The 24,882-nt window shown below is 39.9% G+C and overlaps 1 protein-coding gene across 9 annotated transcripts in view; it reads left to right on the top strand.

Annotated features, from left to right (window-relative positions):
• The window catches only part of LOC109410186 (metabotropic glycine receptor), a 347,855-nt gene that overhangs the window by 74,995 nt on the left and 247,978 nt on the right, over nucleotides 1-24,882 (top strand). For all 9 annotated transcript variants that reach the window (XM_062850543.1, XM_062850540.1, XM_062850541.1 and 6 more), the window contains exon 3: nucleotides 11,403-12,017. The gene's annotated coding sequence lies outside the window, so the exon portion shown is untranslated. The remainder of the gene's footprint in view (nucleotides 1-11,402; nucleotides 12,018-24,882) is intronic.

The raw sequence follows: 24,882 nt of genomic DNA, 5'->3' as shown, positions 1-24,882 counted from the left end.
ACTTCGGAAATTATGCTTCGGATTCTTCTAGAGCTTTCTCCTGGCTTTTTTGCTGAGACCTTTCCAGGCAATCTTCCTGGAATTCTTGCAGAAATATCTTTGGCTTCTCCACCAGGGATTTCTCCAAGGAATCATCTAGGAATTCCTCCACAGGTTTTATCCAAAGATTTCTCCAGAAAATCTTCATAGAATTCCTGCAGAAACTCTTTTTGGCCTTCCTCCAAAAAAATCTAAAACAACTCCTCATGTGATTCTTCTATCAATTCCTCCAGAAATTCTTCCTAGTGATTTCTATACGAATTTATCCTAGCATTATGGCTGGAATTCTTCCTGAGATTCTTTCAGAAAATCCTCCTGCGATTCCTTCATGGCCTTCTCTATAGATTCTTCCAGAATACCAGAATGCAGGGACTTCTTTGGGTATTCCAAGGATTTCTCTTTGGATTCATCCCGGCATTCCTGATGGGGTTTCTCTAGAAATTTCTTCTATGATTTCAGCTGAGGTTTCTACAGTGATACATCCCAGAATCTTTCTAAGAATACCTCCTAAAGTTTTTCCAGTGATATCTTCAGAAACTCTCCGGTGATTCCTCCAGGTTTTTTTATCCAAGGTATTTTGTCCACGGATTCTCTCATAAACATCTCATGGGATTCCTACATGAACTCCTCTTGGCCTTCATCCAGAAATTGCAGCTGGATTTCTCAAGCTATTCCTGCTGTGGTTCTTCCAGCAATTCCTCCTAGGACTCCTCCAGTCATTCATACTGTAATACCTCCCAGAATTCTTCAACATATTCTACTAAGAATTTCTTTAGGGATTCCTTCAAAAACTTGCTGGGATTATTCAAGACAATTGAGTCTTGCAGAAGTACCTTCGGTGTGTCCTTCTGGAAATCTTGAAAAAAAATCAGGGATTTCTCCTGATATTTCTTGTTGGATTTCTCCAGGAACTCCTCTAAGATTCCATAAGTGATTCCTGCTGCTTCTAATGTTTCAGGAATGCCTCCTACGTCTCCTCCATTGAAATTCTTACTGTGATACCTGCAGGAATCCCTCTAGAGATTTCTTCTGGAATTCTTGCCGGGATTCTTCTAGCCAGTTTTCCTAGGATACTTCCAGAAATGCCTTTGATTCTTCCAGGGATTTTTCTAAAGACTCATCCAGGAATTCATGGATTACTCTAGAAATTAATCATTGTATTACACCTGGAACTCTTTTTGGCCTTCTTCAAGGAATTCTGGCTGAAGGAATTCCAACAGATATCTTTAGAGGAATCCCTAAACGAATTTTGGGAATAGTTGGAATTTCCAGAGAAATTCTAGAAGGTATTACTGGAGAAATCTTTAGTGAAATCTTATAGGAAAAACTTGTAATTAATTAGAAGGCACAGAATGTTGCTAATTGACAAAATGAGAGATTAATTTGTGGAAAAAGAATCGCGTTCTGACGGGATTCGAGAACACACAGCTCCGTATTTGCTAACCGCAATATGGCCATTACTTTGAGTGTTCTTTCGGCATGGTGTTTTTTTTTTTTTGAAAATTTCTACGGTGGTTCCATTGGAACCCAACAAACATTTTAGCTTTATAGAAGAGGAACAAACCACTCATAAGCAAACTTTAGTTTAAGAAACTGATATTCAGCTAGTTACGTTTCTTGGGAATGGAATCAACATTTCCTTTGGATTTTTTTTTTCTATATTTCAATGGCTATAATTATTTTAGTAATTTCTTTTTCAGTTATTTTGCAAATTTCTCAGAAAATTTTATCGTGATTACTTTTGTAATTCTTTATGATTCAATTGTATTTAAATTTATTGCTTCCGAAAATTGCTGAACTGGAAATTCAGAAATTATCAACTGGATTTGCTTAAAGAAAATCCTATGAAATTCACGGATAAATTACAGATAAACCCAAAGAAGTTGCCGGAAAAAAATCCATCAAAATTACCTTAGAGCTTTCAAAGTAGTTTCCAAAAGAATTCATATAAGAACTACCAGAGGAATTCCTGATGAAAATAGTAAGACTTTTTCAAGAAATTGGCCAAATGCAATCTCAAAATAAATTTCCAAAATATATTCTATAAAAATTTCCACAAACATTCACAAACAAACTTCGAAGAAATTCTCAAAGAATTTTCCGAAAGCAAATTCAAAAAGAATTCCAAAAGTGATTGCAGTGACAGAATTTTTAAAGAACCGCCAGAGATTTTTTTCAAAGAAATTCCCGAAGGAAATCTAGAAAAATTGCTCAATTAATTTCCAAAGGAATTACCGAAGAAGTTCCTAAAGTAATATTAGAAGTTTCCAAAATTTCCGAAGGATTTGCTGATAAAATTCCCAAATAAATGGTCAATGCAAGTAACATCGGAAATGCCCAAGGTGTTCCGAAATCATCTGCTACAGGAATTCCTTACATAATTACTGAAGAAATCTAGAAGAAATTGTCTAAAGAATTTCTATTTGAATTTTAGAAGCGATAGCATGGACAATGGAAATCCAAAAAATCAACGAAGAATGACTTGTCGAATACATTGTGAGGAAGTTCGCAGAGTCAATGTCGAATGAACCACCAAAGGCTTGACTAAAAGAATTCCCAAAGGAATTGCCTGAAGAGAAATTAGAAAATTTTAAAAAGCAATTATCAATATAATTGTTGACATCAACAAAACATTGCTTGAAAGACTACTAAAAAATTGGCAAGGAAACTCCCTAGAAAACATTTCAAAGGATTTGCTAATAAAGTAAAAAAAAAAAACAAATAAACTGCTAGTGGAATTGCCAAAGATATTTTCAAAGTAATTTCCGATGAAATTTTCAAAGGATGCGTAAAAGGTGTTCAGTATCAAATTCCAGACATATTACCAAATGAATTCCTAAAGAAATTGCCAAAGAAATTTGCCAAATTCAAAGGAATTTCTGAGAGATTTCTAAAAGAATAAATTGCAAAACAATTTCCAAGTAAGCTGCCGGGAATATTCCCTGAGGAATTATTAATGCAACTGAAATGAGTTGCATAATTAAAAATAGTTGCATAATATTCATAACGCAACTCATTTGAGTTGCATTATGCAACACACGTTAGCCAAGGAAGTTTAAAACTAAGTTTTGCATGATAGTAATTAAAAAAAACAGATTATTCCAGTGGAATAATTGGGGTGACAGTGCTTTCCTCGTCGAATATGCACTCATGATCTTTCCGTCGACGCAAGTCGAAATGTTCCTGAATATTTTATTTAGAAAAGCAAGATACTATCGAAGTCATCATCAATTGGGAAACTTATTGATGGCACTTATTTTCAACGTGTAGGCAAAGCTGAAAATATCAGCCTTTCGTAATTCCGGCGAAGGACCAAACGCTGCTTCTGCAACACCACCGGTAGTCTCTAATTCAGTCTGAGCTTGTTTTCATTAGGTTATCAAAAAAGTTAGATAATCAAATAAGTCACGGTTTGATGTGTCCCACGCAATGGTTTGGTTTACTTTATATTTGGCCATTCTCGGTGGGTCACACAGGCTCGATTTCGGAATACTACCGGTAGTTTTAAACTTGATCTACGCATAGTTTCATGCTAAGCGTTATTTAGGTTATCAAATGCAAAGGATTAATACACTGTTAGATTTGCCCACTTCCAGTGGGACACCCGTAACCGATTCCATTACAGTACCGGTTGTCCCAAACACGGTCTGAGACTATTTCATTGCTAATTGTTCATCAGGTTACTGATCAGAATCGCGTGACGATTCTCTTGGATAAGTCGGTTTTCTCGGTTAACCTTCACGTCCTGACCCCCGACAACTCATTTTCAAAATGCTGGCATTTTTTTAAGTCACCCTCATTCGATCATGCTAGTTTATTATATTCGAGTGACCACGGATATTCCGGATTGTACTGGGGTCAGGGGGTTGCTAAAATGGCTAAAAAGTGATTATTTCGTTTGTTTTTGTGTTTGAACCATCGATTTTGGGGCCGCATTGGGGACACTTCTGGTTTTCAACCTGAACATGCCGTGGGACATATCAATCTTCAAGATTTCGAATTACTGAATCAGGAACGATAGATTGAACAAAGTTTGTATCAACTAATATGGTTACCCCGGAACATCTAGCATAGGTTCCACGTCGGTTTCATCAGGGACATTTCTGATTTGCAACCAATACATGCCGAGTAACGTATCAATCTTCATGATTTCAAGAGAATGGGGCAGAAAAAAATAACTGAAGTATGTATCAACATGATGCCTAGTTTATGTGATTAAAATAAAAGTGTCAAAAAGTTCACTGTTTGGAACTTTTGATTAATCACTATTTTTAATCATTAATCATGATTAAAATTGTGATTAATCATTAACGCTCTGGTATCAACTGATGTGGGCGCTCCGAAATACCTGGAACAGGTTCCGCGCGGGCCACTCAAACACAATATATAATACACAAAATAATTACTTTTAGCCATTTGGCAAAACCGACCCCTCCATCACCTCCTGACCCCAGTAGAATACGGAATATCTGCGGAATGGTTCCGGACATTACATGGCCACTTGAGTATAATAAACTAGAACCAATTTATGATCGATTGAGGGCGACTTCAAAAAAAAAATTGATAAAATTGATGAAATGCCAGCATTTTGAAAATGAGTTTTCGGGGGTCGGGTACGTGAAGGTTAAGTAAACGATCAATGCGCTGACGTGTTTGATATTGAACGACCATTGGCGTATGTGTATTACTGTTAGTGTTGTGTGCGGTGGTCATCGCGATCAAGCAAATCTTAATTGTGATGAAGACCGCGACGCGTATTTTCATATAATTAGCAGGGGACTGTTATGGTCTTCTTGTTTTCTTACCCAGCATTAAAATTATGCTGCTGTGTTGAAAGATAGGTTGTCAGCTTGAGCCCTACGCTTGAGCCGCTGTTATGCTGGCTACGAAAACATTGCATTGGTGGGATAGGGATGCCAATTCCTTGATAATTAGTGGATCATATCACCTACCAGTGGTGGCTCCTAAATCCACATCATACCCCACCCTACTAAGATATACTCCTTCCCGTTACAACTGTGGGGATGCTGTTAATTCCATAATTTCTACTACACGGAGAAAAAAGATTAGTAAATACAAACAAATTTTGGTTCAATTCAACCGGATTTCCAGGTTAAATTTGGCACAAACGGCATATTAGTTTGATTTTACTACCCTGGTTAGTTGAAACAAACTGAAATATGTGTTGATGCGTTTTTCTATTTACGAGTAATTTCTTCAAACATCCGTTTGAAAGCACTGCCAAAATTAGATATTTCAAACCAAAGTATGTCGTTTGAAACTACTGATATACAGTTCACTTTGAACGGGTATAATTTGTTGTTATTACCGAACAATTTGTGTTTTCACTTTGCTCACTGGGCCCCATTAGATTCCCATTATTTTTTTACGCTTATTTCAAATAACAACGCTAAAGAATTTCCGACATGTTGTAGCACTTTATTCATTCTTGTTTTAATTCGTGGAATACGTCACACTTTATTTTTCTTTCTGTCGTACAAGGAATGTTCACTGTTCATTGGCGATCACTTTCACTAATCCAGCTGCGCCACGGCTGACTTCCAAAATTCCGTTGTAGAAATATCGTCTCCGGAAGGGATAATCCATACGAATCCTGATAGTACTCGATAAAATTGATAACCAAGCATTAGAACACCAAGTGGTGTTCTGCCGAGGCGGAGTGAATTTCTTTGATCGCAGATGATGGACGATCCTGAGCTTGCGAATCGATCTGTTACCCAAAAATGCGCACCGTCCTGCAATGCAATTGACACGATTCGAAATGAATGATATTTACTTGTGATGAGGAATGACCGCAAAGCGTTGGCACTTGATAATAAACAAATAAATATGTAAAAAAATGCACTGATACAATTGCACTGATGATTTATTAATTACGAAAAGAAGTAATGGCGGATGGTTGTGCTGGAGCAGACAATTGACAAAGAAAGACATTTGTCTATTAACAGTAGAGAAGTAACGAGAGACTGAGAAATTTATCAAATTGATAGTTTGTTTGATTTAAACCGATATTTCAGATGTTATATCTACAAACAATATATTAGTTCAACTCAAACCGTTATGCCGATTGAATTCAACTAATATTCCATTTTTTTTCTACAGACCATGTCCAAAGTAAACAAACTAATGTTTAGTAAAATCAACTAATGGTTTGGTATAAAACAACTACCATGTTAGTTAAAAATAACCAAATTTTCATCACTATGCTGATTAGTAGAAATAACTATCATGTGTAATTATTTCAAACCAAAATTACAGTTTCAAAACAACGGGTTTACAGTTTGAATCTTCTATTTTATTAGATCACCATTCCATCAAGTGAATCAAGTCTGATAATCTTCATATTCAAGTGATTTAGTTCTGATTCACTTCATATTGAAGCGGTTTAGGTCTAATTCACTTCATGTTCAATTCATTGAGGTATGAAACATTTTAATCCAAAAGATTGAGGCCGGATTCACTTGATGTGCAAGTGATTCAGGTCTGATTCACTTCATATTCAATAGGTTCAGGTTTGATTCACTTCATGTTCAAATGATTCGGGTCGAATTCACTTTATATGCAATAGGTTCAGGTCTGATTCAATTCATGTTCAAGTGATTCAGGTATGATTCACTTCATATTTAACCCTCGAGCAGTCGTGTCTTTGACTACCTGCAGCGATGCCGCGCTCACGCTGTGTACCACATGCGTGCATTTTTCATGTTGCGTGTACTCAGTACACGACGCGACCGCTCCCGGGTTAAGAAGTTAATGTCTGATTCACTTCAGGTTCTATTCACATCATATTCAAGTGATTCAGGTCGGATTCACTTCATGTTGAAGTGATTCAGGTCTGTGTCATTTTAATCCTAGTGATTTAGGTCTGACTCACTTGATATTCAAGGGATTCAGGTCGGGTTCACTTCGTGTTCAATTGAGTCAGGTTCACTCACTGATTCACTCCATATTCAAGTGATTCAGGTTCCATTCACTTCATTTTCAAGTGATTCAGTCTGATACATTTCATGTTTTAATGATTTAGGTCTGAGTCATTTTAATCCAAGTGATATAGGTCTGACTCACTTAATATTCAAGTGATTCAGGTCTGATTCAGTTGATATTCATGATATTCAAGTGATTCAGGTCTGACTCACTTAATATTCAAGTGATTGAGCCCTGATTCACTTGATATTCCAATAATTCAGGTCTGATTCACTTGTTATTCAAATGATTCAGGTCTCATTCAGTTGATAATGAAGATTTTTAGAAGATCACAACTGCCATTGGTTTTGCCTTTCTCGTACACTAAGTGTACTGGAAAGGCTATATCTTCACTCCAAAAACGACTATTCGATAGAAGGCCTGGAGGGTCGAGTCACATATATCAATCAATTCAGCTCGACGAATTGAGGTGACGTCTGTGTGTATGTAAGTGTGTGTGTGTGTGTGAATGTATGTCTGTGGTCAAAATAAACTACCATCACATTTTGACAGTAAACCTAAATTATTTTAATGACCGACGGTTCATTCGACGCAGAATCTGGTTCCTTTGTTTCCTATTGAAAATGGTACGGATTGGTCAAGCCGTTCCGGAGTTTTGGCCATTTAAGTGTTGCGGACAGCGCTGTTATTGGTCGTGAGCTTCCCATGACGATGAACAAGTAGGCATTTTCATCGTCACAAGACAAAACGAGCATTCACGTACGTCGTCATGTCATTTTGCAATGATCAAGCGTCATGACGGAAATTTTTATATTGTTTTGAAATTAAAATTTTCGCCTGGTCCAAGCAAATTTAGGCTAGCCGTTGTATTTAACAGATAGAGAGGATATACATTTATGCTTTGAAGGATTTAAACAATGATAAAATCCATGAATGTTGTAGTAATTGCCTTGTTCACAACCATGTCACGCTCCATCATGACCGAAAAATGAGCGAATATTGTTAGCCTCTCTTGGTCATTGGCTCTCGATTCGATGATATTGAGAGAGGCACTTTTGTAAAATTCGCGTGACGACCCGTGTTGACGCTTTTCAAGCCTGGTTCCGGATAAATACCCCTTGCTGGGTATATAAGTCACTGCGACCAGTTTTTAGATCTATTGTGACATATATAGTCTCCGACTATATCTGAACCGATAGCGTTCTGGAACCGGTTCCGGGTATTCCGCCGGGAGTGGCAAAAGAACCAAATGAACCAAACTCGTGCATCCGACACTTCAATTTCGGATTTTCCGAAAACCTGATTAATGGTTATCATGAAAATATGCTTAGTCCGGTAGTGTTCTGGAGCCGGTTCTGGGTGTCCCGCAATAGGTGACCAGATATAAAAGTGAACCAAAACTATGCTTACAACACATCAAATCGCGGTTCTTTAGGTAACCTGATGAATAGTTAACAAGAAACTTGTCTCAGGCCATATTTGGGACTCGCCGAAAGTGGTGAAATGTAAAGTTGATCCATCAAACCGCGGCGTTTTTGTAACATGATGTAACGGTTAGCAAGAAAAAAGGTTCAGACCACATTGCACAATGGTCCACGAACCAGATTTACGAGGAAAGATGCATTCAACGCCTTCAAATGAGTTTTAGGTAAATATGGTCTTCTACAAAATTGTCCCTAATAATAAGGCCCTCTTTAAAATATGCATGAAAATTAAGGTGGTCCATATTTCCAAAGAAATTGGTAACCAAACTTTTTTATTTGCAAGAATAACTATATACATTTTCCGGAAAAGTTGCAGATCTATTAATTTTTAGCAAGTTTGCTGAATACACTTTTTATGTAGCTTTAAAATTGACCGATCTAGAGGTATTTTTCTGAATAAGCTTAAGGTGGTTCAAAAAAAAAATCGCTTTTCTGGCGTTAACTTTTCAGTTTAGATTTTTCATCGAAGTCGCCCAATAAGCACTTGTAGAGCATTCGAAGACGCGTCGTTCCGTGCGGTCTCCGAAATGGTCTTTATCTCTTTTAGTTCAATAGTTACAGGTGTTTTCCCTAAAAAATCTTAAATTTATGAAAAGGTGATATGATCGATTGGGGCAAACATTAAAAATATCTTTTGTCCGCATTCAAAAGAAGAAATGTTGTTATAAAACATATCAAAAAATTGGAGGGGTGTTATTTTTGTAACTCAAGTAAAAAAAATAGTTAGAAAGTGCCTAGTGAAAATTTTTGAATTGCTAGCAATTACACTCGATAGCAGCATATGGTTTTAGAGAGTCCTTCTCTTTCCCAACCGGAATTGGTTCTGGCATATACGGAAAATTTGACGTATTGTTTTTGTATTCATTGAATAAGCTTGTTATGAGGTTTAAAATTCTGTGATAAAATTGAAGTGGTACTCTTGGAGATATACTTGGCGAAATTTCTTATGTTTTTTGTGGAAACCAAGTTTGATATTTGTGGATAAAATCCTAAATTATTCGAATGGATTATTTCTTAATGACTTTTTTTTTTTTGAACTCTTAATTATTGATAATCTTGAGATGGCTTGAATTTAAAAAAAATGTGGTGGCCAGTGGGAGGGGGCTACGCCAAACCCCCACCCCTGGCTCCCCTCTGGCTACGCCAATGGCTTTTGGAACAGATCCTGAACAAGTTTTCTTTTAAGTTTATTCATAAAACGAAAGCATGTAGGTAGTCAATAATTCTATCAGAAATCTCTTCCAAAACCTCTACAATTTGTAGGTACAAATTACTCATAAACGGAGGTGTTACCAAAAGTTGTTCATCTAGCAATACTTCCAACAAGTGCTATAAAGATTGGTTTGAATGAACTTACTCAGGAAACTCTTGTGACTACATATTCCAAAAACATACTAAGTAAATGTATTAGACAATGTTCAAGAAAACTCCTCTGAATTTCATAAGAAACTCGTCAACAGTTTCAAATTCAACCTGTCACTATTAACTATGTTTAGCTACGCAGTCAATAATTGATCAAATGACGTTCTTTATTTGACCGACGTTTCGACACGGCATTTGTGTGTTCCTCAGGGGGTAAATACTTGTATCGTTCAACCCATATACAGGGGGTGGCCAAATTTTTTTTTCGCACAAAAAAAGTTCAATAAGCTCAATGCTGTAACTTTTCATAGAGTGTATCAAAACATCTCAAATTTTGACTGTTTGTCAACCTATTATATGTACATCATTGATACAAAATTGAGTTTGGTTGGTTATTACTAGGCGAACCTAGAACCATTCTGATAAAACACTATTTTTAAGATAAGGTACACCGGGGCAAGTTGAAACGTGTGGGGCAAGATGAAACACGAAGTTTTGAAACAGATTTCAATACAATTTGGTAATTTATCCTTCGTTAAAAGATTGTTTGAATAAAAAACTATGCGTTATGGGGATCAAACTGTTTATTATCATTGGAAAACATCATGTTAACCCGCTGTTTCATCTTGCCCCACCCGTTTCAACTTGCCCCGGTGTACCTTACCCAATTTTTGAATTGTCATATCACAGAAACCAGTGCACCAATTTGAATGAAATTTTTAACGTTTATCAACAATATGTTGGTTCTTGATACGACCTTATTTTCTCACGACGAAAATAGTTATACCGGTTTGAAAGTTTCACCCATATAGAGGAACATGTAAAATTTACAATATTACTCAAAAAATAACTAAAAGTGTTCTTCCTTCAATACAAATAGGTTCCTATATATCTTATTAAAGATATCTTGAGAACAGAAAAAAAAATTGGATATCAAAACTAAAATTTAAGGACATTGATGAAAACAAATTATTTTTTTTTTCGAGAAAGGTCCAAAGAGTGTCAATGCATTATTACTTTTATCAACGCTCAAAAGTATCTATGTTTTAAGAACTCGTGAAGCAATAATACATTGTTGATAAACATTAAAAATTTCATTGGGTATCATGGAGAAAAATAAAAGAAGGCAAATTTTTATATATTCCGGGTAGACTTAATCGGAAAATTTCAAAAAACACTCGTGATTTTCTGGCAAAACCCGTGGAGAAATGTATCATTCAATGTGGTCAAATTAACGAATGATTTCTTAAGGATTACGAATAATATTTTCAGAAGAGTCCCTCGGAGGAAGTTTTGACAAAATTGTATGGGAACACATTGGCCAACTTTTTTGTTGGACCTTAAACTTTAGAAAGTATTTATACGGAAATTTTGGTGTTTTTTCCTAAGTTGCTAATTACATCTAAATAGTAAAAAATGTAATTGATTGTAGCTTTTATGACGGTAGAGTAAGTTTTCAGTAGATTACCACGCTCAATCCATTGTTGACACTTTTGAGGTTTTGTCCGACTTTTCTACAGAAGCCAGCCACTGTACCTCGGTCCAGATATCTAACGATTTAATTTTTCACAGGGGATTCAGTAGCTTGGATTGCACAGAGACGTGATAGTAGTTTCAGCGAAGAAATAAAAAAAAATCCACCAGAAACTCAACCCAGATCGTGATTTTGGCGCAGGTCGTGCACCAGATGTGGTCGGTCAGCAGAGTTTGTGATTGGTGAAAATTTTGTTACGCGTGCTGATTGTAAAAGAAAAACAAGTGTCCAGCCGTGCTGTCCGTTGAGTGACTAGTTCGATTAGAAGAAAATCCTAGCCGAATCGCAGCTGCCGTCCGTCATCACATGGAATAAACAACAGCAGTTTGCGAGGTGAAAAGTTGTGCACCGGATCGATCGGAAACAGTGTTTGGCTGAGTCGGAGAAAGTGCGAACCACGTGCACACCATCGTCGGCGAGTCCGGTTCCACGTGTCTCCGAGTTCCTAGTTAGTGACTGCGCTGCCTCCAGACGAGGCAATTTATAAATAAATCGAAGAATTTGTTGATTACGGACAGCAGTGGCAGTGGCGACGACGTGCTGTGAGTGAGTGAGAAAGAAGAAATTTGAGCAACCATGTCGGCTGGAAATGGATTGGCGATCATTGGCGGTTCTGCCAGTTGGAGACGCTTCCCCGTGGATTAAATGGGACGGTGAGTAGGAGGCATTCGTTGATTGACTTCTTTTGAATTACGGATGAAATCGAGAATGTATATAGGTCCACGTGCCGTGGACGGTTATTTGCATGGAACCACTTGAAAGAACGTTAAGTCATTACCAAGATATTTATACCGATGTAATTGCATAAGAGGATTTATGAGTAACTCTATGTAGAGATGCGATTCTGAGTATTTACAAATGAATTACTAACTTGACGCATTGCATGCCAAAATTACAACGCTTTTAAGGAAACGACATAAGAGAATAAGTAGGGTTAATTGGCCAGGATGGCATAATTGCATTTCAACAAATTTTAGCTACTGGAGAGTATGCCATAACATGACGGGAATGGTTTTGACTGAGGGAATCTGGCATTTTATCGGCAAATAATTAACCAACTTTTTCATTCGATCAATTTCGATCGATCAATTCTGACTATACATGTCAATGGTTGCTCCTCCGTGATTGATCTGAACTGGTACCAATTGCACTGAGATCCAACTGAATAAGAGGCTGGTACATTCCACTTATTCTCAAAGTGCAATATTAGCAGCTCATGCATATTTGATCAATAACGGCGCCGGCCAAGTCCTTATAGTCAGCTGGAAAGGGAAAGGAATGTTAGAGTGTACTGGTTGTTGCTACTAGAGACCGAGAGCACTCTGCGTCCCCACAACCCGCACGGACTGGGGTATTTTTAGACGGAAAGGATGGAAGATCTGGGAGTCACCGTTGGGTCGGTGATGCGATCCATGGATAGGGGATATTTATAGTGTTCGTGATTGATTGTGTGGTGAATAAGGTGAATAAGGTCAAGCGGCACAGCACGCTTTGGTTGCATAACTTATAGGCGTTATATATACACTGTGCTGTGAGTAGAAGTTGGAAGGGAGGGGAACGACTTTTTTCAATTCGTTTCTGGTTCTAGCGATGGCTATGAACATATGAATATACATGAGTTGTATATGTAGAGAAGAGAGAGCGAGAAAAAGTGGATAGAAAGATACAAAGTAGGATGAAAAGGACGGGCCAGGGATTGAACCCATGACCTTCTGCATACGAATCAGAAGCGGTAGCCACTAGACCACCAAGCCCGTCATTATCGGCAAATAATTAACCAACTTTTTCATATAGATAAAGTAAATCGACTTGACAAGTATTGCCACAAGGCCATATATAAAACAAATTTCCTCAATGTAATTCAATTTGTACTTCTTGTTGTAAAAAAAGAAAATAATTCTAAGTTCTTAGCCATAAGCTAAACATAATGCTAAACAAAATGTTTGTTCCGAAGCAACTTTCGCCTGGCTAGACAGTAAGTCTCCCTTGTGTTTCCAAAATCTTGGATTATGTCGAGCAGAGCAGCCGCATGAATGCGTAATGAATTTGAAGGAAATGAGGCCGCCTCCGACTGGAAAGAAAATTTATCCAGCCATTCAATCCGCCGAGCCGCGAAAACAAGTCAGCGCTGTCGACTCTAGCTCATATGCGGACCAATTCTTGGAGAAAAGATCGGGAGATGCGTTGATAGCTGATGTTGTAGCTTCAGAGCAACAAACCTCGGCACGGGCTTGCGTGCAGCAATTTTGATGAATTGAATGCCATAAAAAACTGCTATTCATCCCTCTCTCTCATTCCACCCCAACAAGGCGTCAGGCAGTAGTGACGCCATAGCACGTTTTATCTACTGCTTTTTTATTTTTTATTTGGGGGCCCTCTCATTACCCATCTCATGTTTCATTTCCATAATAAAAGGCAACGGCTATGCTAGGGCACACACACGCGCTGCTGTTGCTACTACTGCTGGATCCATCCATGCTGAAACATAGAAAAATTGCGAATGATGGAGAATGCTCAGTTCAGCTCCTCATAATGCCGCAGTTGGTCTAGCACAGTGGTTGTCGAAGTACTGGGAACCCCTGGTCGAATCGATGAAAGGTCTCCATCCACTCCGCATGGGTTCAGCCTTTTTGGAGTCGTCGCGCCTCTTGTCATCTTTCCGGCTCCGGGCTCTCTGGTGGGTGGGGTGGTGCGGTGGTGTGTTGCTGAAAAGGGGCGGCTGATCATTTCTCTTCGACATTCAGGGTGGTTCGATGGTGGTGGAAGCATCTCCATTGGTATTCAAACGCTCGAGGATTTGATACGAACAGATGACGACAGGCAGAAAATTTTCATCCATATCGTCGTCGTGGTGCCTCACTGACAGATGGGTGTGCGCAGGCAGCACGGGGTCCGATTTAGTGGGTTGAAGGTCGGCCATACATTAAAAAAGTACAATGACGGGGTCGGATTGCGGCGGGGTTTGGTGGGGATGTGTCTGCTGGGATGAAGGATGGCTTAGACTGGCGACTGGTGAACTGGATCTGACTGCTGCCGCTGCCGTCGCCGCCGCCGGAGACAAATTGATAACGGGCGGATGGGGTCGAATATATGTAATCTTCATGCAAATTACCCGTTGAAACGACTTCAAATGAGGGTTAACTGGGGAATGAAATTGCAGTGTTGTGTTAATAAGGGCCCGGAAGCTAAAAATGATTGAGATAGGCAATTACTATTTTGTTTTTATGTTAGACACGTACATTATTTAGCTCAGAGAAAGGTAACGGACAAAACAAATCTAACACAATTGGATTGTTGGTGGGAGTTAGTGTTGATTTATGTTCCAAAGCCTTATCTAAACCGATTCAAAACCGTCATTTATTTGTTTACTTAAAATTAGTAAACTAGTGATACCATAATTATATAAAAATTAAAATCCCCCATGATTGAAAGTCTTGGGGGTTTTTAATTTTTATATAATTATGGTATCACTGGTATACTGGTTTACTAATCGAAGCAGCACACCCGTCTTTTCCGGGAGAAGAAGCGCCGCCTGGAAGAAGCGGAGTGCGAGGAAATGGAACTACTGTGCCGTTCACAAGAAACACGTGAGTTCTACCAGAAGCTCAACGCATCCCGCAAAGGCTACGTGCCGCAAGCCGAAATCTGCAGGGATAAGGACGGGAGCCTCCTGACGCACAAACGTGGGGTGATCGAAAGGTGGAAGTAGCACTTCGACGAGCACCTGTACGGCGAAGAGTATGTAGGCACGGTGTTCCAAGGCAGCGGAGGAAATGACCATGGACAGAGGACGGGAACGAACTAACTCCCACGCTGAGAGAAATTAAAGATGCCATCCACCAGCTCAAAACCAACAAAGCAGCTGGTAAGGACGGTATCGCAGCAGAACTCATCAAGATGGGCCCGGAAAAGTTGGCCACCTGTCTGCACCAGTTAGTAGTCAAGATCTGGGAAACCGAACAGCTACCGGAGGAGTGGAAGGAAGGGATAATCTGTCGCATCCACAAGAAAGGCGACAAGTTAATGTGTGAGAACTTTCGAGCGATCACCATTTTGAATGCCGCCTACAAAGTGCTATCCCAGATCATCTTCCGTCGTCTTTCACCTAAAGTAAATGAGTTCGTGGGAAGTTACCAAGCCGGTTTCATCGACGGCCGGTCGACAACGGACCAGATCTTCACCGTACGGCAAATCCTCCAGAAATGCCGTGAATACCAGGTCCCAACGCATCACCTGTTCATCGACTTCAAAGCGGCGTACGACAGTATCGACCGCACAGAGCTATGGAAAATTATGGAAGAGAACAGCTTTCCCGAGAAGCTTACCAGACTGATAAGAGCAACGATGGACGGTGTGCAGAACAGCTTAAGGATTTCGGGTGAACTATCCAGTTCATTCGAATCTCGACGGGTACTACGACAAGGTGATGGACTTTCCTGCCTTCTTCTCAACATCGCCCTGGAAGGTGTTATGCGACGAGCCCGGCTCAACAGGTGGGGTACGATCTTCACACTCAGAATATTCTTTCGTAAAACCTCAACGAATATGCTTCGTAAAACTAGTTTTCGTAAATTGAAAGCAATTTGCGTATAATGTACGGTCCATTCGTACCACCATGCTGAAACAGTACAAATAGAGTTGTATCATGTACGAATTCACGAATCCGACAGACGCTAAACTTGTTCATTCGTAGATTTTAGCTCCTACTTTGTAAAATGAAACAAAATAAACAAATGTCAAACGTTTTTTACTAACCATGCGTAAAAAGAAAATTTCGCTTCGTAGAATGCAACTAAGCATTGCAGTCATCACTGACGATTGATTGGATCGCAGAGAAGCAAAGCAACATGTTTTCATGAGCATATGACGGTGCGTGTGCGAGAAGAGGAAAGGAAACATGCTCTCGGTTGGAAGTAAAAGTTATTTATAAACAGAACCAACGTAGAAAGCGTTCTGGTTGTTTTCGAACGGCTTCAACAAGCGCCCACAGTTGGGTGGCTAGCTTTGGTAGGTACCAATCAGGAGATACGTGAATCGAAGCGTGTGATATCCAAGTGAACGAACGTGTGGTATTTTTTTAAGCATGATTTATGTAATTCCGACAAAAAAAAGAGACAGAAAAACTTGTCGGAGCAATTTTGTACGAAACGACCTCATGCACATTACGAAGCTTTTCGTTGCAGAAAACAACGAACGGCATTAGTAAACATGACGAGCGATTTCGTACAATGAAACAAAATATATTTTCAGTGCACGAAAGCCGGCCAATTTGTCTGTCGGAAAACATGCTAGAGAACCGTGCTGCGAATATTCCAGAAGGTGGAAGCGTAGAAGATCAATGGAGCGCCATCAAGAACGCCTTCATCGCCACCGGCGAGAAAAATTTGGGTGTACTAAGCACCCGAAGAAAGCAGTAGTGGATCACAGATGATACCTGGAGGAAGATAGAGGAGCGAAAACACGAGGAGCCAAAGCCGTAGTCCGTCAGCGCCATTCGGTTCTCGAGAAGAATATAAAACGCTCAAAAGAGACAAAAAAGAGTGGCCGGACTCCCTAGCCGACGAAGGCGAGAAAGCCGCTAACATCGGCGACATCTGTTTCCTCTACGATGTTTTGCGTCACCTTAGTGAGACCAAGATAAATGCTACGATGCTCGTGAAAGACACGTCTGGACAATTACTGACCGACCCGGCTGACCAGTTCAAACGCTGTTTCGAGCACTTTAAAACCTTTTTCAAGTGTCGGCTACGCCATCCACACCTCAGCATGATCCGCCGAAGGTTCGACGAATTACCCGTGTCAACACCGAAGCTCCATCAGCGCAGGAGATAGAAACAGCCATCCGTAGCATGAAATCGAACAGAGCCCCAGGAGTTGATCACATATTAGCTGAGATGCTCAAAGCTGACCCCGTAGTATCCGCATGCGCACACTGAAAATATATTTTGTTTCATTGTACCTACGAAATCGCTCGTCATGTTTACTAATGCCGTTCGTTGTTTTCTGCAACGAAAAGCTTCGTAATGTGCATGAGGTCGTTTCGTACAAAATTGCTCCGACAAGTTTTTCTGTCTCTTTTTTTTGTCGGAATTACATAAATCATGCTTAAAAAAATACCACACGTTCGTCCACTAGGATATCACACGCTTCGATTCACGTATCTCCTGATTGGTACCTACCAGTGCTAGCCACCCAACTGTGGGCGCTTGTTGAAGCCGTTCGAAAACAACCAGAACGCTTTCTACGTTGGTTCTGTTTATAAATAACTTTTACTTCCAACCGAGAGCATGTTTCCTTTCCTCTTCTCGCACACGCACCGTCATATGCTCATGAAAACATGTTGCTTTGCTTCTCTGCGATCCAATCAATCGTCAGTGATGACTGCAATGCTTAGTTGCATTCTACGAAGCGAAATTTTCTTTTTACGCATGGTTAGTAAAAAACGTTTGACATTTGTTTATTTTGTTTCATTTTACAAAGTAGGAGCTAAAATCTACGAATGAACAAGTTTAGCGTCTGTCGGATTCGTGAATTCGTACATGATACAACTCTATTTGTACTGTTTCAGCATGGTGGTACGAATGGACCGTACATTATACGCAAATTGCTTTCAATTTACGAAAACTAGTTTTACGAAGCATATTCGTTGAGGTTTTACGAAAGAATATTCTGAGTGCACAATTACTGCATCAATTATTCTGCAACATATGGGAAACTGCGACTTTTCCGGCTGACTGGATGCACCCAAAAAGGGTGTTCTGACTGTTTGCGATAATTGGCAGGGCATCATGCTACTGTGCATCGTTCTCAAAGTCCTCTGCAAAGTGATCCTTAACCGGATACAGGAGAAGATTGACGCAACTTTCCGACGGCAGCAAACAGGGTTCGGTTCTGGATGATCCTGTGTGGACCATATTGTCACGCTCCGTATGGGGGCGTCCATAAATGACGTAGCATTTTTTGAGCGATTTTTGATGCCCCCCTCCCCCCTCGTAGCATTTCATCACAAATTCGGATACCCCCCCCCTATAAATGACGTAGCTTGTTAAACACCCCCACCCCCCTCAACAATTTTTTTATTGAAAAAACTCAAAGAAAATCGAAACTTTGTTCTGATATCAAGTTTATCTTGTATGTTTAACGAATACTTATTATGAAAAAAAAACAATAGAAAGAAAAAAATGCCGACTGCCAGGTTCAGATCGCCGACATCAAGACCATAGGTGCAACCAGTGGAGATTATCACTCAATAAACCGCCCATCGTTCTGCTTGATGCCGAAGAACAGGAAGTTGAAGCTCTCAATATAGTTAATCTGTAAACTGTAATCTATTAAGAATATCAACTTGGTTTCATTTGAATAAAATGCACCATGATATTTGAGGGACCCTGCAGGAGTTTCTTCTAAAATTCTTTTAGAATTTCATTCTAAAATTCCTCAAGGAGCTTCTTTTGGGACTCCCATTTTTGAGAATTCCTTCGTTTTTAATTTCTCCGACACTTATAAAAAAGACAATTACACCGTCTTCAGCCAGAGGCCGCACAGACTGAACATTACTAACATAAGACAACGGAACAACACATGTAACACCCAGTGGACCAGTGGAGAATTTTCCGTTTGACGAAAAGTTTTCCCCGACTGGAGCGGGAATCGAACCCACACTCCGAGGCTTACGAGACACCTAAACGACTGACGCCGCTAACCGCTCGGCCACGAAGCCCACTTCCTTCTGATATCCCTCCAAGAATTCCTCCCGGAGTTTTTTCTTAGTTTCCACCAAAAGATCCTTCAGAGATTTCTCCGAGAGTTTTATTTTCTAAGGTTTTTTTTTTAAATTTATCCATGGTTTCCTTCTGGAGTTCTATTAATGTTTTCTTCTTTTCTCTTCCACTAGCAGTTTCTTCGAACATCTGTTCAGGGATTTTCACCGGAGTTTTTTTTTGTGAGACTCCATTAGAACTTTTTTCTGGGTTTCCTAAAGAAGGATCTTCCTGGATTGCTCAAGGAGTTCCTTCTGGGTTTCTTTCAGGAATTCATTCCGGAATTCAATCAGATATTCATTCCGAGATTTTTGTAAGAATTTCTTCCGACAATCGTTCAAAACCCCTCCAAGAGTTGCTTCTGAGATTCCTCCAGGATTTTTTTTTTCGGGTTCCTTCAGGAATTTTTTAATGGATTCTTCTGGGTGTTTCTTCTGGAATTCCTCGAAAACTTCCTTCTAGGATTCGTCCAGGATTTTTTCCCGGGACTCCTCAGGATTCTGGTATCCCTTCATTCTCTCCTTCCAGTATTCCTCCAGGATCTCTTAGAATTCCGCGAGGAATTTCTTTACGGATTTTTCCCATAGTTCCTTCTGGAATTCCTCCTGAATTTTCTTTCTTAGATTTCACCAGGAGTTCTATCTGGATATCTTTCGGGATTCCCCAAAAAATCGTGATTCCCCAAGAAATTCCTTCCGGGATTCCATCAAAAATTTCTTCCGTGTTTTCTAAAGAAATTGAAATTGAAGAAATTGTCTATTATTTCTTTTCAAGATTCATCCAAGAGTTCCTTATGAAATTATTGTGGAAGTTCCTTCAGTGATTCATCCAAATCCATTTGGAATGTTTTCAAAAGTTTTTTTTTTCTGGGATTCCCAGTGAGAATTCATGTGGAATTGTTATCCTTCTTCTGTTGTGGAAACCTATAAAAAACACCATGAGAAATTCTTAACAAAGCTGCTAGAGGTGCTTCTTAAGAAATTGTTGTAGGATTTTTTCGAGGAAGTCCTGTAGAAACTATGTAAGGAACTCCTCGAATAATGCCATAATGCCAAAAACCTATTTTATTTTCCTTTGCAGCCTTTGCGGTCTGCAGTGCCTTATAGCAAGCAGCAAACTATTGGTCGTGAGAAGCATTTGAGCAATATTGAAAATTTTCTGCGTACACAATACATTATTCTTTAAGCAGGATTTCAAACCATTTTCTCGGATACAGTTGTTGCGTCCGATAGCTGCATGTATTATGAAAGGAAGCCGGCATTTATGTCCACTATATGTTATTTACATTAATGTGAATGGAAAAAAATTACATTAATGTGAATGGAAAAAATCATGCAATATATTTTTTCTTTGATTTACTAATACTTAATGCAAGTGAAAATTTTATTAATTACGAAATACTTTTTTCAATAGGCTTAGTAGAAAGCTACGTAGCATATCATAAACCCCTACCCCCCTATCGTCACACTTCGTCACAAAATCACAAACACCCCCCTCCCCCCCAAAAAGCTACGTCATTTATGGACGACCCCTATCATACTGGAGCAAATCAATGAATTCCAAGAATTTCTCTACCTGGTGTTCATTGATTACGAAAAAGCTTTCGACCGTCTCAATCACGGAAACATATGGGAAGCCCTCAGGCGCAAGGGTGTCCCTCATCATCGGCCTCATAGAAGCACAGTACAGAGCATTTTCGTGCAGAGTACTGCATAACAGTGTTTTTCCCGATCCCATCCGGGTCGTTGCTGGAGTGAGGCTACTTGTTACTGGGTACCACCGCACTGTTCTTCATCGTAATCGACGAGATCCTGGTTGGTGCGATTGACCGTGAACCAAATAATGGATTGCTGTGGCAACCCATTACCATGGATCACCTAAATGACTTCGAACTGGCTGATGACATTGCTCTCCTAGCTCAACGGCGCTCTCATATATGCAGAGCAAGCTCGATGATCTTGCCAATCGCTCCCCAGCGGCAGGTCTTACCATCAACGTCAACAAGACCAAATCGTTGGGTGTAAACACGGTCAACCCTGCCAGCCTTACGGTAGCTGGGCAATCAGTGGAGAGTGTTGAAAGCTTCCAATATATTGGTAGCCAAATGGCGGCCGATGGCGGCACCAAGATCAACATAGGTGCACGGATCATGAAGGCGAGGGCTGCATTTGCGAGTTTAAGAAGTGTAAGGAAAAACAACCAGTTCAGTCGACGCACCAAAATCCGAATTTTCAACTCGAACATGAAATCTGTGCTGCTATACGCCAGTGAAACTAAGTGTGTATCAGTGGAGAACACTCAACGGCTGTAGGTCTTCATCAATAGATGCCTGCGGTATATAATTCGTGCATGGTGGCCTCACAACTGGATCTGTAACGTGGAGCTCCATCGTCAATGTCATCATAAGCCGATAGAGCGAAAGTGAAGGTGAGTCGGCCACACTCTACGCAGGGGCGGAAACGAAATCTGTAAACGAGCGATAGACTGGAACCCAGCAGGACATCGCAGCAGAGGCAGACCCAGAGGCTCATGGTGGCGCAGCCTCAACAACGAAATCAAGCAAGTCGACAAATATTTGAAATCTTTCAATTCGGCCCTCTGCACCACCGTCGTTGCCCAGGACTGAAACTCAACTCTATAGGCTCTCTTTACGCTTATGCATTTTACAGTATACTTTTCAGGACATTGATTAAACACCTTGTCCCATCCTCCCTCAGGTAAATGATGAAATAGGCTTATATGGATGGCGATGGCACAAATGTCTCAATTGGAGAATAACGTGCCTCTGGAGCCGGCCTTCTGATACCGGAAGCGTTAGATTGGAACTCAAAAGGACATCGCAGCAGAGGCAGACCCAGAGGCGCAGCTTCTTCTTTTTCTTCTTGATGACTCTATGTCAGCATTGGGACTTTGCCTGCCTCGCTTCAACTTAGTGTTCTTTGATAACTTCCCACAGTTATTAATTGAAGGGCTTTCTTTGTCTACCATTGCATGAATTTATATATTGTGAGGCAAGTACAATGAAACACTGTGCCCAGGGAGTAGAGACTTTTTTTCGACCGGAACAGAAATCGAATCCGCCGTCTCCGGATTGGCGATCCATAGCCTTAACCACTAGACTAACAAGTTGGCGCAGCTTCAACTACGAAATAAACAAGTCGACAGAAATTTGACCTTTCAACAGATCAAACCGATGGCGAGCAATCTCTCAGGATGGAGATCTTTCAATCCGACCCTCTGCACCACCGTGGGTGCTCAGGACTGACAGTAGGGGGATTTATTTTAAAAGTTTCTCACGATGAAACCATCATGGCTGCTCAGCCAGTTTTGGCATTTGAGACAACCTTCCTAATAATCTTGGTCAGCAGAACCAAACTGAGAGAGTCTGAGTTTTGTTTCCGGTCGATCCAGAATATATTCGCTATGGAAACTTTCTTCACTTTCCACATGATATACGAATGTAAAATAGTCAATGGTAAACTCTCAGATAATAATTTTGGAAGTGCTCATAGATAGAATAGTAAGCTAGGAATCAAACTTTTGTCCCAGTTGTAATGTAATTCCAGAAAGAAGCCAATAGAAAAAAGAAGAAGAACAAAAAGAAGATAACTCCGACGCGAAAGCGAGCATCGCCACGCAGACGGCGAATTCAATCAATTAGGAATGTTTGCCGATCAATCAACCCAGATTGAAGCCAATAAGATTAGCGCTCCAGATAAAACAGTTCCAGGGAAATCGAGAGAAAATGTCCGACCCGGCTTTGATCCGCCAGCGATGAATGAATGACTGAATGAATGATGCTATTCGTCGTTTCCAGTGATGGTCCTGCTGCCCTGCAGCGGGCCAGGAAGAGGACGAACCGGCGTCAACAGTGCATACTGGATTCTCCGTAATTGATGGAGCGTAAAGAAAAGAAAGAAAAACTCACTTTGGATAAATTTGTCCAACCTTATTCGAGATGCCCCCGTTCCACACCGAAGGTTATGAAAGATTATCTCTCATTTATACCAGACTGGTTCCTGCTGCCACGTTGGAAATAGACATGGACAGTTTCCTTTCCATTCTAAGGCTTTATTTCAATTGTGCTATCATTAATCATAGTCAATTTGCGATAACAATGCGAAAGAACTGGACAAAATTGAGAGGAATGTCGGGCGGCAACCCACCCCGAGAGCTGGTGGGACATGGGGACGATAAGAATTTTGGGTCCTTTTGAGAATTTTGCGGAGGTATTTGAAGTGAACCGCAAGTCGGTCTATTGTTCCTTTGAGTGGAGTTCCCTTCGAAAGGGATACGAAATTGTTTTGTGAGAACTTATTCAACAGAATCGAATAAGGCTATTGCTTTAATAGATATATGTAAAAGTTACTACACTGAAACCTCCATTTAAAATAAACCCAAAAAATAGGTAGTTTTAGTTCTCCGTGTTCATTGCATTTAAGGTTTAAGAACTCGCTTGAGTATAGGTCATTGAATCGACGAGGGCTACTAGATGTATCTAAGAGCAAGGACAAGCTATTTGAAGTACATAGCTCAAAATTTCTAGAGCACCATTTTTTAGAACCGTTGAACGGATTTGAATTAAAATGCATCACGCTGTTGACAACCACTGAACAATTAGTGTGATAAATTTTCATCCAAATCCTTTCAACGGTTCAAAAAAACGGTGCTCTAGAAATTTTGAGCTATGTACTCCAAATACCTTGTCCTTAAGAATGACGTTTATACTCGCACAACCCCAGACATCCATGTTCTATCAAGTGGTGGGTTCTATGATTGTATAGAATATCCGAGAATTCCCTAGAGTTAAGACCATCTGATCTACAAACGTAATCAGTGATCTATTGGAGCATTATGAATGAAATTTATGCTTGCACAGCCTCATGCAACTGTGTGCTGTCAAGTAGTGAGTTCGTTGTCAGTTTGAGGATCTCCAAGAACTTCCTTGAGTGTAGATCATCGGATCAACTAACGTATTTGGTTGTCTCTAAGAGATTTACGACAAAGGTTCATACTCACACAACCTCAGGTAACTATAGTTATATAGTTATATAGTTATATAGTTATCTATATATATCTATATATATAAAAATGAATTTCCGTCTGTCTGTCTGTCTGTCTGTCTGTCTGTCTGTCTGTCTGTCTGACCGCTATGCATTCGGAAACTACTGAACCGATCGGTGTGAAATTTTGTATGTGAATATTTGTGGGGCCGGGGAAGGTTCTTAGCTTGGTGCGGGACTTCTCCGGTCTCTGGAACGGGGGGCTCCCATACAAATGACTTTGCGGGGGACGTCTCTACGGAGCTGTGTGTCAAAAAACACAGTAGGCAGGCAGTACGACGTTTGCCGGGACAGCTAGTATACAGGGTGACTGGTAATTCGTGTTACACCCGAAAGGAGGTGAAAGTAGACCATATTTGCAGCAAAAAATTGTTCTACAGGTAGGTCCGGAAATCACTGCTAAGTGAGTTATTCAAAAATTAGTGTTATTAAATTACCCCATCTTTAAACATCTCTAACTCAGAAACTATGAACCGTATAATCAATCTTAGCGCACGGATAGAAAGCTTAAAGCTTTGTCTTTTAATGCTCTTTGGACAGGTAATTGATAAAAAGTCATTTAAGTGCAGAAATTTTGACTTTTATGTAAAAAGTGCCTAAAAATGTACCCCCTTTTCACCATTTTTGATAGTTTACTCGTGAAAAACGTGATAAATGTGAGAAATGTTCTTCTACAAAACATTCATTTTTTGATA

The sequence above is a fragment of the Aedes albopictus genome, chromosome 2, assembly GCF_035046485.1.
Source record: "Aedes albopictus strain Foshan chromosome 2, AalbF5, whole genome shotgun sequence".
NCBI classification, from domain to species: Eukaryota; Metazoa; Arthropoda; class Insecta; order Diptera; family Culicidae; genus Aedes; species Aedes albopictus.
Note: the sequence above shows the minus strand (reverse complement) of the source record. Positions and strands in the feature narration are given on the sequence as shown.